The 12,606-nt window shown below is 38.9% G+C and overlaps 1 protein-coding gene across 1 annotated transcript in view; it reads right to left on the bottom strand.

Annotated features, from left to right (window-relative positions):
* Positions 1–12,606, bottom strand: part of PTGER3 (prostaglandin E receptor 3) — a 204,618-nt gene that overhangs the window by 95,201 nt on the left and 96,811 nt on the right. The window lies entirely within an intron of this gene.

The following is a 12,606-nucleotide window of genomic DNA, read 5'->3' as shown; positions in this document are numbered from 1 at the left end:
AAAAAGAGCTCCTAGTTGGATCTGTAACACCCACCCTGGACTGTTATTAGAGGGAAAAATAAACTTTTGTTTTGTTTGAATACAAAAGTGTATATTACATTTTGAGGCATATTTTTTACCATAGTTTAACCCCACTCCCATGCAATATACCCTAATATAAAATTCCTTTTATAATTTAATCCCTAATTACATGTACAACTTCATATTTTACAGATTTCCAACCTCTCCTGTGTAACCTAAGTTTTACTCATACCAAACTACTTAAAATTCCATAGATAGCCATGCTCACTCTTGCTTTTATACGTTTGTTCATGCAGAGTTATGCCCTTTCCTACCTTATCCTTTAAGACTGCAGCAGATATTGGTCCCCTGGAAAGTGGGCCCTTCTCTATTATGGACTGAGCTGTGCTCCCCTCCCCTAAACTCATAAGTTGCGGCCCTAACCCTCAGTACCTCAGAATGTGACTGTGTTTGGAGATAGGGAATTTGTGGAAATAATTAAGGTCAAAAGAGGTCTTTAGGGTAAAACCAGTCTGACTGGTGTACTTAGAAGAAGAGAAGATTTGGGCACACAGAGAGACAACAGGTACACTCACATCGAGAAAAGACCATGTGAGGACACAGCAAGAAGGTGGCTGCTGGCAAGCCAACAAGAGAGGCCACAGGGAAAAGTAAACTTGCCAACATGTTAATCTTGGAAGTCTAGCCTCCAGAACTGTGAAAAAGTAAATTTCTGTTGTTTAAATCATCCAGTCCGTGGTATTTTGGTATGGCAGCTGTAGTCAACCAGTAAACACTCCTTGAAGCAGGATGTTTGCTCTTCTGAAATTTGGGAACATTCTGAGATACCCCCTTTGAGTACTTACCATAGCTGTTTTTCAATCATTGGTTTACTTCTCTGTCTTCCTAACTCTTCTGTCAATCTTGGAAGGAAACAATCTGCCTCATTGATTTGCTTCATTAACCCCTGGTGTTATTTTAGAAAATCTGTGGGAGGTGAATAATCATTCTTTAGAATGGATCAACTTTTTCTCCACAACTTGCAGCTTACCAGTAATTAAGTAAGTAAGTAAGCAGTTATTAGGGTTTTCTCTTGCTACATATCCTCCTGAAATATCTGTCCAGGCTGCCAAACATGGAGCATTGATTTCGATACTGGATTTCATTATTGGAGGCTCTGCCTGACCATTTTATTATATTGTTGTGTGATTATCACTATGCATATTTACTAAGGTCCAGAAGATGAAGATGAGTTTTAGATCAAGAACAAGATCTTCTTTCAGTAAAAATTGATGACATTGTTGTAGTGGACTGCTTTTGGTATTTTATCCACATTGCAATAGCTCCTTTTTCCCAAGAGCTATCCCTTTATGCAGAGTTGGGCTTAATCCAGGCTGTGTGCCACACAAGGGTTGGACCAGAGTGGTCATCAGATCCAAGTCTGACAAATAAGATTGTATTTCATAAATTTTGAATTCAGAGTGAGATAGGGTATTTGGTCTTTTTGATTTGTTGAAACCAAAGAGATATAAACTCCAGAAGAGTTTATTGTGAGATAGTCATGTGCACTGAGAAACAGACATTTGACTGAAGAATGATACATATCTCAAATACAGAAGTTGTGCACAGAAAAATAAAGACTAAATCATGGTTACAAAGATAGATAGAGCGATAGATCGGTAGAGAGAAATAGAAATATGGGGGAAGCAGCTGTAATGCCAATTAATTTTATTTCCTCATTTCAGTTCCTTGTGAGGTCCCATTATTTTCCTTGCTCTTGGAATTCCATGAGGTTTTACAACAAATTCCATTTTAGTTTAAGCTAGTTTGAGATCGATTTCTGTTATTTGCCATAAAAGGGGATCTTGCTTGAATCAGTTGGATATTATGATTAATATTTACAATTTCTGATCACCCAATTCATGCTTCTTAATTCTGGTAAAAACACTCCAGTCATCCTGTTTGGAGTAATTTCATTTTCTTCAGGTCCATAAGGTTCATTAAGGCCAACCCCAGACCATAGGAATTAGTTCAAGGAGGGAAATATGGTCCAAACATCTGGCAAATATCTCCATAGTCAATATTTGCTAGAACTGTGAAGGAGCTGTGAGAAGTTGAAGCATTTTTTTTTTCCCCTACGGGGGTTGCCTAGCTAGTAAGGGTGACAGTCTGAAGCTTTTGCTGGTTGTCTTGCCCCCATGAAAAGAGAACACTCCTGTAAATAAAACCAATGCAGGGCACCTGGGTGGCTCAGTGGGTTAAAGCCTCTGCCTTTGGCTCAGGTCATGATCTCAGGGTCCTGGGATCAAGGCCCGCATCGGGCTCTCTGCTCAGCAGCAAACCTGCTTCCTCTTCTTTCTCTCTCTGCCTCTCTGCCTACTTGTGATCTCTATGTCAAATAAATAAATAAAATCTTAAAAAAAAAAAAAACAATGCAGAAGAAGGCAGAGTAAAAAATCCAGAAAAACCCAGATTCTCAATATGTCATCTGAGCACCAAGATCCTAGAATCTTCAGTTATTTCAGCAATAAATATCCTTTTTAAAAAACCAGTCCGTGGTGCTTTTTGTTGTTGTTATTTACAACCAAAACACCCAGATAAGTCTGGCTATAATTTCTCTGTGTATTTTTGAGTCAGTCAAGTTTTCTTGTGTATACCTAGTCTTATCATATGGCAACAAATGCTTAGCATTGTATCTGAAATACAGCAGATACTTAAAAAAATATCTGCTCCTACTGAATGAAGAAGACAAATGCTACCTAGCATGTCATTTTTGGATATGTCATTTTCCAGCCTTACCTCTTCATTTGAATATTCTGCCAAGTCAAAGCTCTATAGCTAGTGGATTTTAGTCAGAGAGATCAAATAAAAATGCATATTGTTTAAATCCTTGCTATTCCTTGCCATCACACCTAACATTTATTCTCCAAACACCAAATCCTAAGTGGTTTTTCCTTCTCCTCACTACCACTATCTTCATGAGAACTCCCCATATGAACTAGTCTAATAGCCTCTTGATTCATCACTGTGTCTCTAGACCCTTTTTTCTTTTTTTTTTAATTTTTATTTATTTATTTGAGAGAAAGAGACAGAGAGCGAAAGAGAGCACAAATGAGGGAGAGGGTCAAAGGGAGAGGTAGATGCAGGCTCCTGCTAAGCTGGGAGCCCAGGGCCCAATCCCAGGACCCTGGGATCATGACCTGAGCTGAAGGCAGAAACTTAACCAACTGAGCTACCCAGGTGCCCCCAGACTCTTTTTTCTCTAATCCATTTAACACAGTGTAATAAGAAACATCTTTTTAGTCATGGTTTCTGGCTGTGGTTGTTATACAAATTACAGATAATATACATAAAGGAATTAACACCGTGCGTGGCATATCGATTAATATTAAAATTTCTACAACTCTAAAGCTAGTACTAGAATGATTTTTAGTACTAACTATATACTTGGTACTTTATCTAATTTATCCTTTACATTAACTCTTTGAGGTACTTTTGCAGGTGAAAAACCCCCAAACTCAGAGAGCGTCAATGACACATCGTTAGCTAGTGGCTGAGATTATATTCAAACCGGGTGCCTTACTTCAAAGTCTTTGCTTAATTTCCCTGTTATCTATTGTATCTCTCTACGATACTGTTTTTATATTTTCTGAGCTGAAAAACGAACCAAACACGGCCCCCTTTAACTTGGAGAAACTGATAACAATGAGGCCCAAGAGCTGATCTTCGAAAATGCACCCCTGGACCCTGCCTCAGAGCCTTCATTCAATGCTGTCCTTACATCTTTACACTTTTGTGAAAAGCAGCACAGGACAAATTTTGCTCCTGGTGTGGGATGTGGCCTTTACTACAAAATGCCTGATCTCAAATTCAGACTGCGTCTCTGCCCACCAGGTGTGTGCTCGTGCATACGAAAACCAGAGAGAGTGACTCTAATCAACAAAATTGGGATGCTTTCCAAGGACTCAGAGTCATGGGACAACAGATCTTATACAACCTAATCTGACTTGATTCAGCATAAAAATGTTGTTTTTTTTTACAAAGCGTTGACACTCTCATCTCCTGGCGAGACTGAGCAGATGCAGGTCTGTATTTTTATCTTTGCTTCATGTTAAATTAAAAGGAGACATCACAAGGTAGCTGTTCCTTCTTCCCAGAAAGCTATCTTTATCTTTTGAAAAAGTACTCGACTTATGGAAGCGCAAGAAGAAAATCTCTAATGGCCCTTTGAAGATCATATGTCCCGTGGTATGGGCTTGGGGAATTTGTGGAGATCTGACTAGCAGTCCACCCTACAGGCACAGCCCAGGCCCCTGGACTTCTAGTTTCCCTGTGTGACATTCCTAGGCCCAGACCTGAGTCCCAGTGCCCTTGGCTGGGATCCTGACTATTTTTGCTCCAGGAATCAGGTGTGCATGGTGACAGGTCTTGTGTTTCAGTTCCTGCTACATTTTACTTCCATTTGTTGATTTGTCCCTGTATGTCCTTGAGAGGTTTTCGTTCCAATATAACAACGTAAGAAGGGTTTCAGTGACCAGAAGTGGCATGATTAATCATAAAGGGAATAAACTCCATGGTCCGGGACTGGGTTGGCTTCTTTGCCTTGGTAGTTTTTTCTTGGGCAAGTTGGTTATCTGCCATATGACTTAGTTTCCTCACTATTAAAAACTGGGATAAGAATTATGACTCTCTTATAGTGAGCGCTGTGAAATGTGTAAACCTGGCGATTCACAGACCTATACCCCTGGGGTTAATAATACATTATATGTTAATAAAAAAATTAAAAATTAAAAAAAAAAAGAATTGTGACTCTCAGGACCATTGTTAGGTTGAAACATGGTGGCACCATGTTTAAGCTAAAGTAGATTCTTGACAAATTTATTTTCTCTCGCCTTCTGAAAGTAAAGGGGAATGTCATATGTTTAGAAAAATAACTTAATTTGTGCATTACAAAATACACAAACACAGTATCTCACATGACTGGAGACTAGGATTATTGAGCTTCAGTTTTCATTGCTGGGACTCATAAAAGCTGATGGGGTCGTGAATTGCTTACATCAATGTTGAGTACAGGCACCTAAAAGAAGCAGCATGATGTCATTTAGAAACAGTTACACACCATATACTTATGTTTATTTATCTGTGTATACATGTTCTAAAAATTTATATTTCTACATGCTATGGCGTGTTTTGTTTTGTTAGGATGGGTGATTGTTTGTGCTTGAGAATCCTAAGAAACAAAATATTTTTAAAAATATTTCACAGTAATCAAAACATACTGTAAGTGCCAAGGAGCACAATCATGGATTTCTTCGGGGCTCTGGATATAGTGAGGGCAATGGAATAGTAGGGTTTTCCTGTAATGCCTGAGACAGAGCCTGAACCATGCTTTCCTGCCTAAGGGAGCCAGTGATGGTTGTTACACAAAACCAACCCTCCCTGCAAAATTGAACATCAAGCTTTATAGGTAACCATTAATTTGAAAATAGCTGCATACTAATTTACACTCTTTTTTTTTTTAATATTTAAAGAAAGTGGAGAGACATGACCTAATCACTGAGAATGGAAACTGGCACAACTTCATAGGCAATAGTTCAGCTAGTGTATCTGATTATTTTTTTACATACTTCATCCTTGTACAGGATCTTTTTTTAAATTATACAGAAACAGATAAGCATGTTTTACTGAAGCATAACTTGCATGAATTGAGAGAGAAAATTGGCATTTAATCTGAACTGTGAGTGATTTCTCAAGTCATAATGTGTTCTTGGTTTAAGTGTCTGAAAATTAAGATGAATATTCTGATCTTGGTCAAATTGGGATCTATTGAGTGGAATTGGTAAAACCTTGTTACAGTTACTGCATTTTCAGGATGACATTGTAACTATAAGTATATTATGAATCTATTTTGTTTTCATTTTCTTATCAATCTGAAACATGTAGCTCAGCATAAATTCTCTAGTCTTGAGGAAACATGTTAGAAAAAAATACTTCTTCTGTCACAAACTAAACATGTTTTCTGCAAAGACCATTGTCCTCAGTCTCCATATCCCAAACATAGAGACAGGGAGACAATGAAGAGATAGTGTAGGTGAGGTGCAAGGCCACATTTGATATCCACTCAAATGTTGGTACTAACAGATTTTACTTAACACAAGAAGACATCTTCAGTGCGGGTATTTCAACTCTCTGGCATTCCTGGCTATAATTTGACTTCATCATTAAATGCTCTTAACCAGGTAGGAGTCCAGTGTCTGTGCTGCTCCTGACAACCCTATTCTTGTTGTGGATGGTTCTGCTTCCCAAATGTTTCCTCTAGGAAGAGATCACAAAAGATAAGCGAGGATGTTCAGGGCATGCTTCTCAAAGGCTCTGCTACTATTGAAATACTGTCTTAGAGTTAAATGTTGGAATGGATTCAAATGTAGTTTGCACCTTACGGGCAGAGCTCCTCCATTGTCTCTTCAAGTGTGGGGAATGGGGTCAAGAGGAAAGTCTTTAGTGATGGGAGCAAGTTACACACACACACACACACACACACACACACATGCCTACTATAAAGATACAAAATGTCAGTCTTACAAAATACTTGGACCAGTTTAAGTCGCTAGGGTTGAGACCTCTTCACTTAAAAAGTTTGGCATTTCATAATTTTCCATGTACGAAATACAGTTCCACATTCTCCCTATGCCCTAAATTGCTTTCTGATGTTGAATGATATGAATTGTCAAGCAACATTAAATTAGCCATGTATCTCTAAGTTGTCCAAAGGGATTGAGCACCTCCTTTTAAAGTGTTCCACAACACCAGAAAATGCTTGAGACATTGATGAGAAGGGAGGGCAATTCCAGACAAGGAATGGCAAGTTTAAAATTGGAGTTGGGAAATGTAAAGTAGTTCAGAAGAGTACAGTTCAAGGGAAGGGAATGATGAAGTTAGACAAATGGTAAAGGTCATGATGGATTTTGTAAGCCTTGTGAAAGAGCTTGGAAAACAACGATATGCACCATTAACTGAAAAGAGAAAAATGTCAAGGACATTTGTACTAAGACTAAGCTTGAGTTGTGTGATCATTGATGCATTCCAATCTGGGCTGCTCATATTTTGATCAGTTAGTCATCTGTTGAAAGAAACTGGTGGGAAGTCTATTGAAGATATGCATTGTTCAGTAGAACCTTCTGTACTATCAGGCAACCACTAGTCACATATGGTTGCTGAGAACTTGAAATAAGGCTCATGCAATAAGGATAGTAATTGCCTCTAGGGCAGTAGGTAATGGAAAAAAAAATAGGGATAAGCTCATGGGGGATTAAACGCTAAGAAATATGGGCAGAACTCCAAAATTTATTCTGCAAATCCGGAGCAATATTAAGAACTTGGCCAAGTTCAGTGACCTCAGAACACACCAAATCTGAAGAGTGAAAAGTGTTAAAGTGCAGAGGCAAATTCCAGAAGAATTCGGCAGAGTTAAGGAGCAGGTCAGGCTTGTAGGAGAGTCAGAAAAATTCTTCTGGACCTGATTCATTAAATCAGCATTATTTTAGAAACACAAGGTGTGGTCTCCACTAGTTGATCTTTATTCTTCTTTAAAACAAAACAAAACAGAAAAACAAAACAGACTGAAGTAAACACCCTGTAGCCAATGGAGGGATTAATTGACTAAGAACAAATCAAAGCAAAAGACACCTTAAGGGTCTTTCTTCTTGTGCATCTGGAACTGTTGGCTATCCTCTGGTAAATATTTCCCATCCCAAAACAGACACCATTTGTATATGAATATTGGTCCAAAACTAGGAAGGGTTACTTTTAAATAAATACTGGTCTGTTCGCCTAAAGACCTAGCCTCTAAAGTTATTCAGGCAATTGATGAGGAAGAACTGAGGCAATTTTGTGGGACTAGTTGCTTCACCCCCCTAAGTTCTTCATAAGTAAACTCAGGGAGTGGGTTTGTCCATCTTCCCAGGTGGCAGGTGAGGGGTAGGTAGGATTCCAAGAGCAATCCACTACTTTCAGACAAAATCAGACTAAAAACACATAAGAAAGTCAAACATGCAAGAGATGGATTTTAGAGTGGAATTCTCTTCCACAGAGAGCAACTGATATAAATTTCTTAATTATGCCTAACCTTTTAAGCATAATACTTGATAATAAATTCTAGCACTTCATGCTGTTATTTAAATTTATTCTTTTCTTTTGTAAAGACACTATTAATCAATTCAATTTCAATGTGTCCAGAAAACTAAATGTTAACCATCCATTATATGCTTAATTATTTTCACCTTTGCCTTAATGTGTTCTCACCTTGACCTTTTCTACACTAGTTTATTTCATTTTCCACTCATCTTTTTAAACAATAAGAGAAAAATGTAATAAAATAGTCAAATAATTTTGCAATAGCTCTGTTCAAGACAAAATTCAGAGATACTGCATAACCTATAGGAAGAGATAGTAAGAAATAAAAGTTTGTTAGCTGATTACAAATCTCCAAATTTGTCACCAGAAAGGTCCTGTGAGGGTGTCAGTACATAATCCACAAAAGCACAGATGTTGAAAAGACAAATGTATCAAAGCCAAGAGTAACCTCTTCTGTTCCCCCTATTTCACTATTTTTTACCTTTTAGTTTAGATTCCTAGGACATTTCTATGTGATAGGGAATCACACCTCAAACAGAGATGCAAAGAAGAGGTGTATACTGATTGGGCAGCCCTGGTAAGGAAAAGGGACAAAATACTGATATTTACTGAGAGCCACCTAGGTGCTTAAAGATGCACTGAATTATCTTACTTCCTTTTTACAACAGCCCGTTCACTCATCATACCTTCTCTCATTCCTTTGGCACCTGCAATGTACCAGGTTCTGTTCTTGGTAAAGACAAGGATGGACAAGACCAAGCCAGTCTCTGTTCTTGTGAAACTCACATACAAGTACATAAAATAAAGAAGTAAACGAAGAAGGAAAAACAATTACAAATTAGGATAGGCACTATGAAGGAAACAAATGAGCTAAGGTAGCAAATAATAGTGGAAAGAACTAGAGATAAGAAGCTTAAGAAAGATTTGAGAAAGTATTTAAGCCGTTAACCAAAGGAAGAAACAGAGTTATGTATGCAGGAAAAAAAAAAAGTGGGCTAGCATGTGCAAAAGCCCTGGGGTGAGAAAGATCCATATGTCTACCAAGTAATGAATGGGCTGGAGAAAGAAGAGAAAAAATTATTAGGAGGCTATCAGTGGTGGTCTGGCTGACAGAAGAGTTTTGCATGAATTAGAATAGAAGTATTCGAGATGAAGAGTAGTGAAGAGTATCAAGATATATTTTGCACGTAGAGAAGTATTTTATGGCAGTACTTGCCACATGTACTTATTAATATCCCCCACATTAACAGATGAGAAATAGCCTTAAAAATTAGGAAAGTAACTGAGGCTTTTACAGGAAATAACTTCAGGACGGGAATATGAACCCTGCCTTCCTCAAAGCCCTTTACATTTATCACACTTGCTAGCTTTATTAATTCAAGGTCAATGCAGGTTTTACAGAATCCTAATAGTAGAAGCTTTGGCCAATCTAATGATTCTGAATGAGAATGTGCTTTAATAGGGAAGCCTAGGTGGCTCAGTCGGTCAAGCATGGGACTCTTGGTTTCTGTTTGGGTCATGATCTCAGGGTCCTGAGATCAAGCCCCACACTGGGCTGGAGTCTGCTCAAGATTCACCCTTTCCCTCCCTCTCTGATTTCCCCCACCCCTAGCTCATGCTCTCTCTTCCTCTAAAACAAATAAATGAATAAAAATTTTAGAAAAAGAATATGCTGGACCTAACTAATAACCTACACAGTATACAGATTTTCAGTTTACAAATCCATAACTTCATTTCATCTGAAAAGGGCAGCAAATTCTACAAGCACTCCAGATACATCTGTTCCATGCAAAACACCAAAACACTCTTGCATTTCTTCCAGAGACATGCCGTGTTAACACCATGCATATGAAAAATTTTCCACTTACTAAAAAAAACAATTTCTAGCAATTGTGAACCATACACTCTTAAGTCTAAACTGGGTAATTTCCATGACCAACCTGTTTTTTCAGCTTCGTTAAAAATATGCCTATATCTCCCCATATATAAAATGGCACCGGTTGCTGAAAATCTCCCGGCACATAAATCAACACATGAAAAAGGCTTAAAATAAGCAGGGCTTAGAGTCAAAAAATAAGCTGAGAAGGACCTTGCTTTCTAAATTCAGTACTTCCTCGGTTAATTTCTTCATTTTTATTCCACGCTTACTGCTGAGATTCTGGGATATATATTAGTGCTGCTCACTAGTACTTCCACTTCTCCTTTTTCTCAGTACCTGATAGGATTGTCTTCCTCACCCTCTTCAGTTGGCACAGCCTGCTACTTGCTCTACAAGTATATGGGTGCCATTCTATGCTCTAGGTTCTCCCTTCAATGCTCTACAGCTCTCCCCTCCACTACCGCGGGGTCCAGCGATGTTGGAAGCCTCAGTTAGCCTGAGTCTCTGATGAGGATGACTGGCAGCCAGGTCTCCACACCCAACTCTCAACAGGCAAGCTAAGTGAAGGCAAAAGAACTTTTGTTGTTTTAAGAAACTAAGATTTGGGGTTTCCTTGTTGTCACTGATGCTAACGTATAATGTTGTTTTCTTGGCTTGTAAAGCTTCCTTCACATTCTTTAGGTGAAGAGAAATACAAATTTCCAAATTAGGAAAGTATGGCAAGCTCTATAGTTGGCAGGTCAGGAGGTCTGCATCCAAATGGACCTGTTTTTCATCGTTCTTTGCACTTTACCTGCTTTCTATCCCTCTTTTTTCTCAGTTGTGAAAAGAGACAATAGCATAAGTGTGCGAGGACAATTTGCCAAGTGCCTTAGCAGGATGCCAAACCATAGATGATGTTCAATGACAATAGGCATTGTTGAGTAGGGTAACAGCAAATAGACTAGAAATCTAGAAGGATATATCCATGTAGGAAGGACTGAATCTGAAGAATCTGTGGAAATGGTGTGGGGCGGGGCGGGGGGGCTGCCATTTATCCCCTCTCACTTCCCCTTCTCTCCCTGCAAGCTTCTCCCTAGCCACGAGCACACCTCTCTGTCCCTTTCTGTGTACCTGATGCTCCCTGTCCTCCTCCCACTCCACTGTCACAAACTTCTTTCATTAAATCATTCATTAAAATAGCTGTGTTTTCATAAAAATCAACCCCAGTTAGAAGATTAGAGCTCCAACATAGTATCTTAAGCCTTAGGCAGAGAAGGGCAAAGGGATACGTTTCACCTGAACCCAGGACAACAGAGAGGATGCCTCTAGCCTGTTAGGTCCACTAAGAGGAACAGATCTCCTGGTTAGTCTTTAGAGAGGGCTTTTATGAAACTGTCCAGAGTGTGCAGGAAAAAGTACCATGAGAGTCCGGCAGGGTGTTCCTGGAGCTCACGACTGGTGGCGCTCATGCTGGGTGTCTGCATGACTCTTAAAAATGTACAGGCACCACAGACCTGTACCCCTGGGACAAATAATGTATTATTTGTTAAAAAAATAATTTTTTAAAAAAATGTACAGGCACCTTCTGAACTGTCTTCATATCAACCCTTAAAGCGATCCTGCAAAAGAGTGTTAAGATCTTTGTTGCAGATGATCAACTGTAGCTTTAGGCTTTTTTTTCTTTAATAAACATATAATGTATTTTTATCCCCAGGGGTACAGGTCTGTGAATCACCAGGTTTACACACTTCACAGCACTCACCATAGCACATACCCTCCCCAATGTCCATAACCCCCTCCGCCTCTCCCAACCCCACCTCCCCCCAGCAACCCCCAGTTTGTTTTGTGAGATTAAGAGTCATTTATGGTTTGTCTCCCTCCCAATCCCATCTTGTTTCATTTATTCCTCTCTAGCTTTAGGCTTTTAAATCATTTACCAAGTTCCCATAGATGGGAAGTGGAAGAGCAGCTATCCCAAACCAGCACTTCTAATTTCCAGGCTACCACCCTCTTTCCCTTCACCAACACAGCGCCTTCTACCTCTGGGAAGTGAATTCAATACTGTCTCTTGACTTTAACAGCATATGCTCACAGAACGCAGATGAAATGATGTTTTCTATATTTATAAAATAACTAAAAGAGGAGGGAAAAAGAACAAGATTTAAAAAAAAAAACCTGCAAAAATACCCTTGAAAATGAAATTGAGGTGAGGTATCCTATAAGCCATGTGTTTTGGCTAAAAAAGAAATCCCACAGCTTCAGAGCATTTTCACCTTCTCCTCCATGAAGAGAGAAGAAGATGGGAAAGGATGCTGCATTTGTAAATCCCATCATTTCTCTAAGGAACCATCATTGCTTTCTTGTAGCTAACATAATTTCCATTATTTTATCTATTTGAAGACCAACTTAAACATTGGAAGCACCTAAAGGTTACAGCGAAAACACAAGATCTGTAGCCAAGCAAACCTGGGTTTGAATAGGAGTTTCAGCATCTAAAGTTAAAGACTTTGGGAAAGTGAGTTATTCAAGCCCTGCTCTAGAATCGAGCCTCAAGGTTCTCACCTCTCAAATAAGAAGTTTATAGCCATGATCCTGTGGAATGGTAGTGAGTA

Source organism: Meles meles, chromosome 1 (genome assembly GCF_922984935.1).
Source record: "Meles meles chromosome 1, mMelMel3.1 paternal haplotype, whole genome shotgun sequence".
In the NCBI taxonomy this organism is placed as follows: Eukaryota; Metazoa; Chordata; class Mammalia; order Carnivora; family Mustelidae; genus Meles; species Meles meles.
The sequence above is the reverse complement of the archived record's forward strand: the minus strand, read 5'-3'. Positions and strand labels throughout refer to the sequence as shown.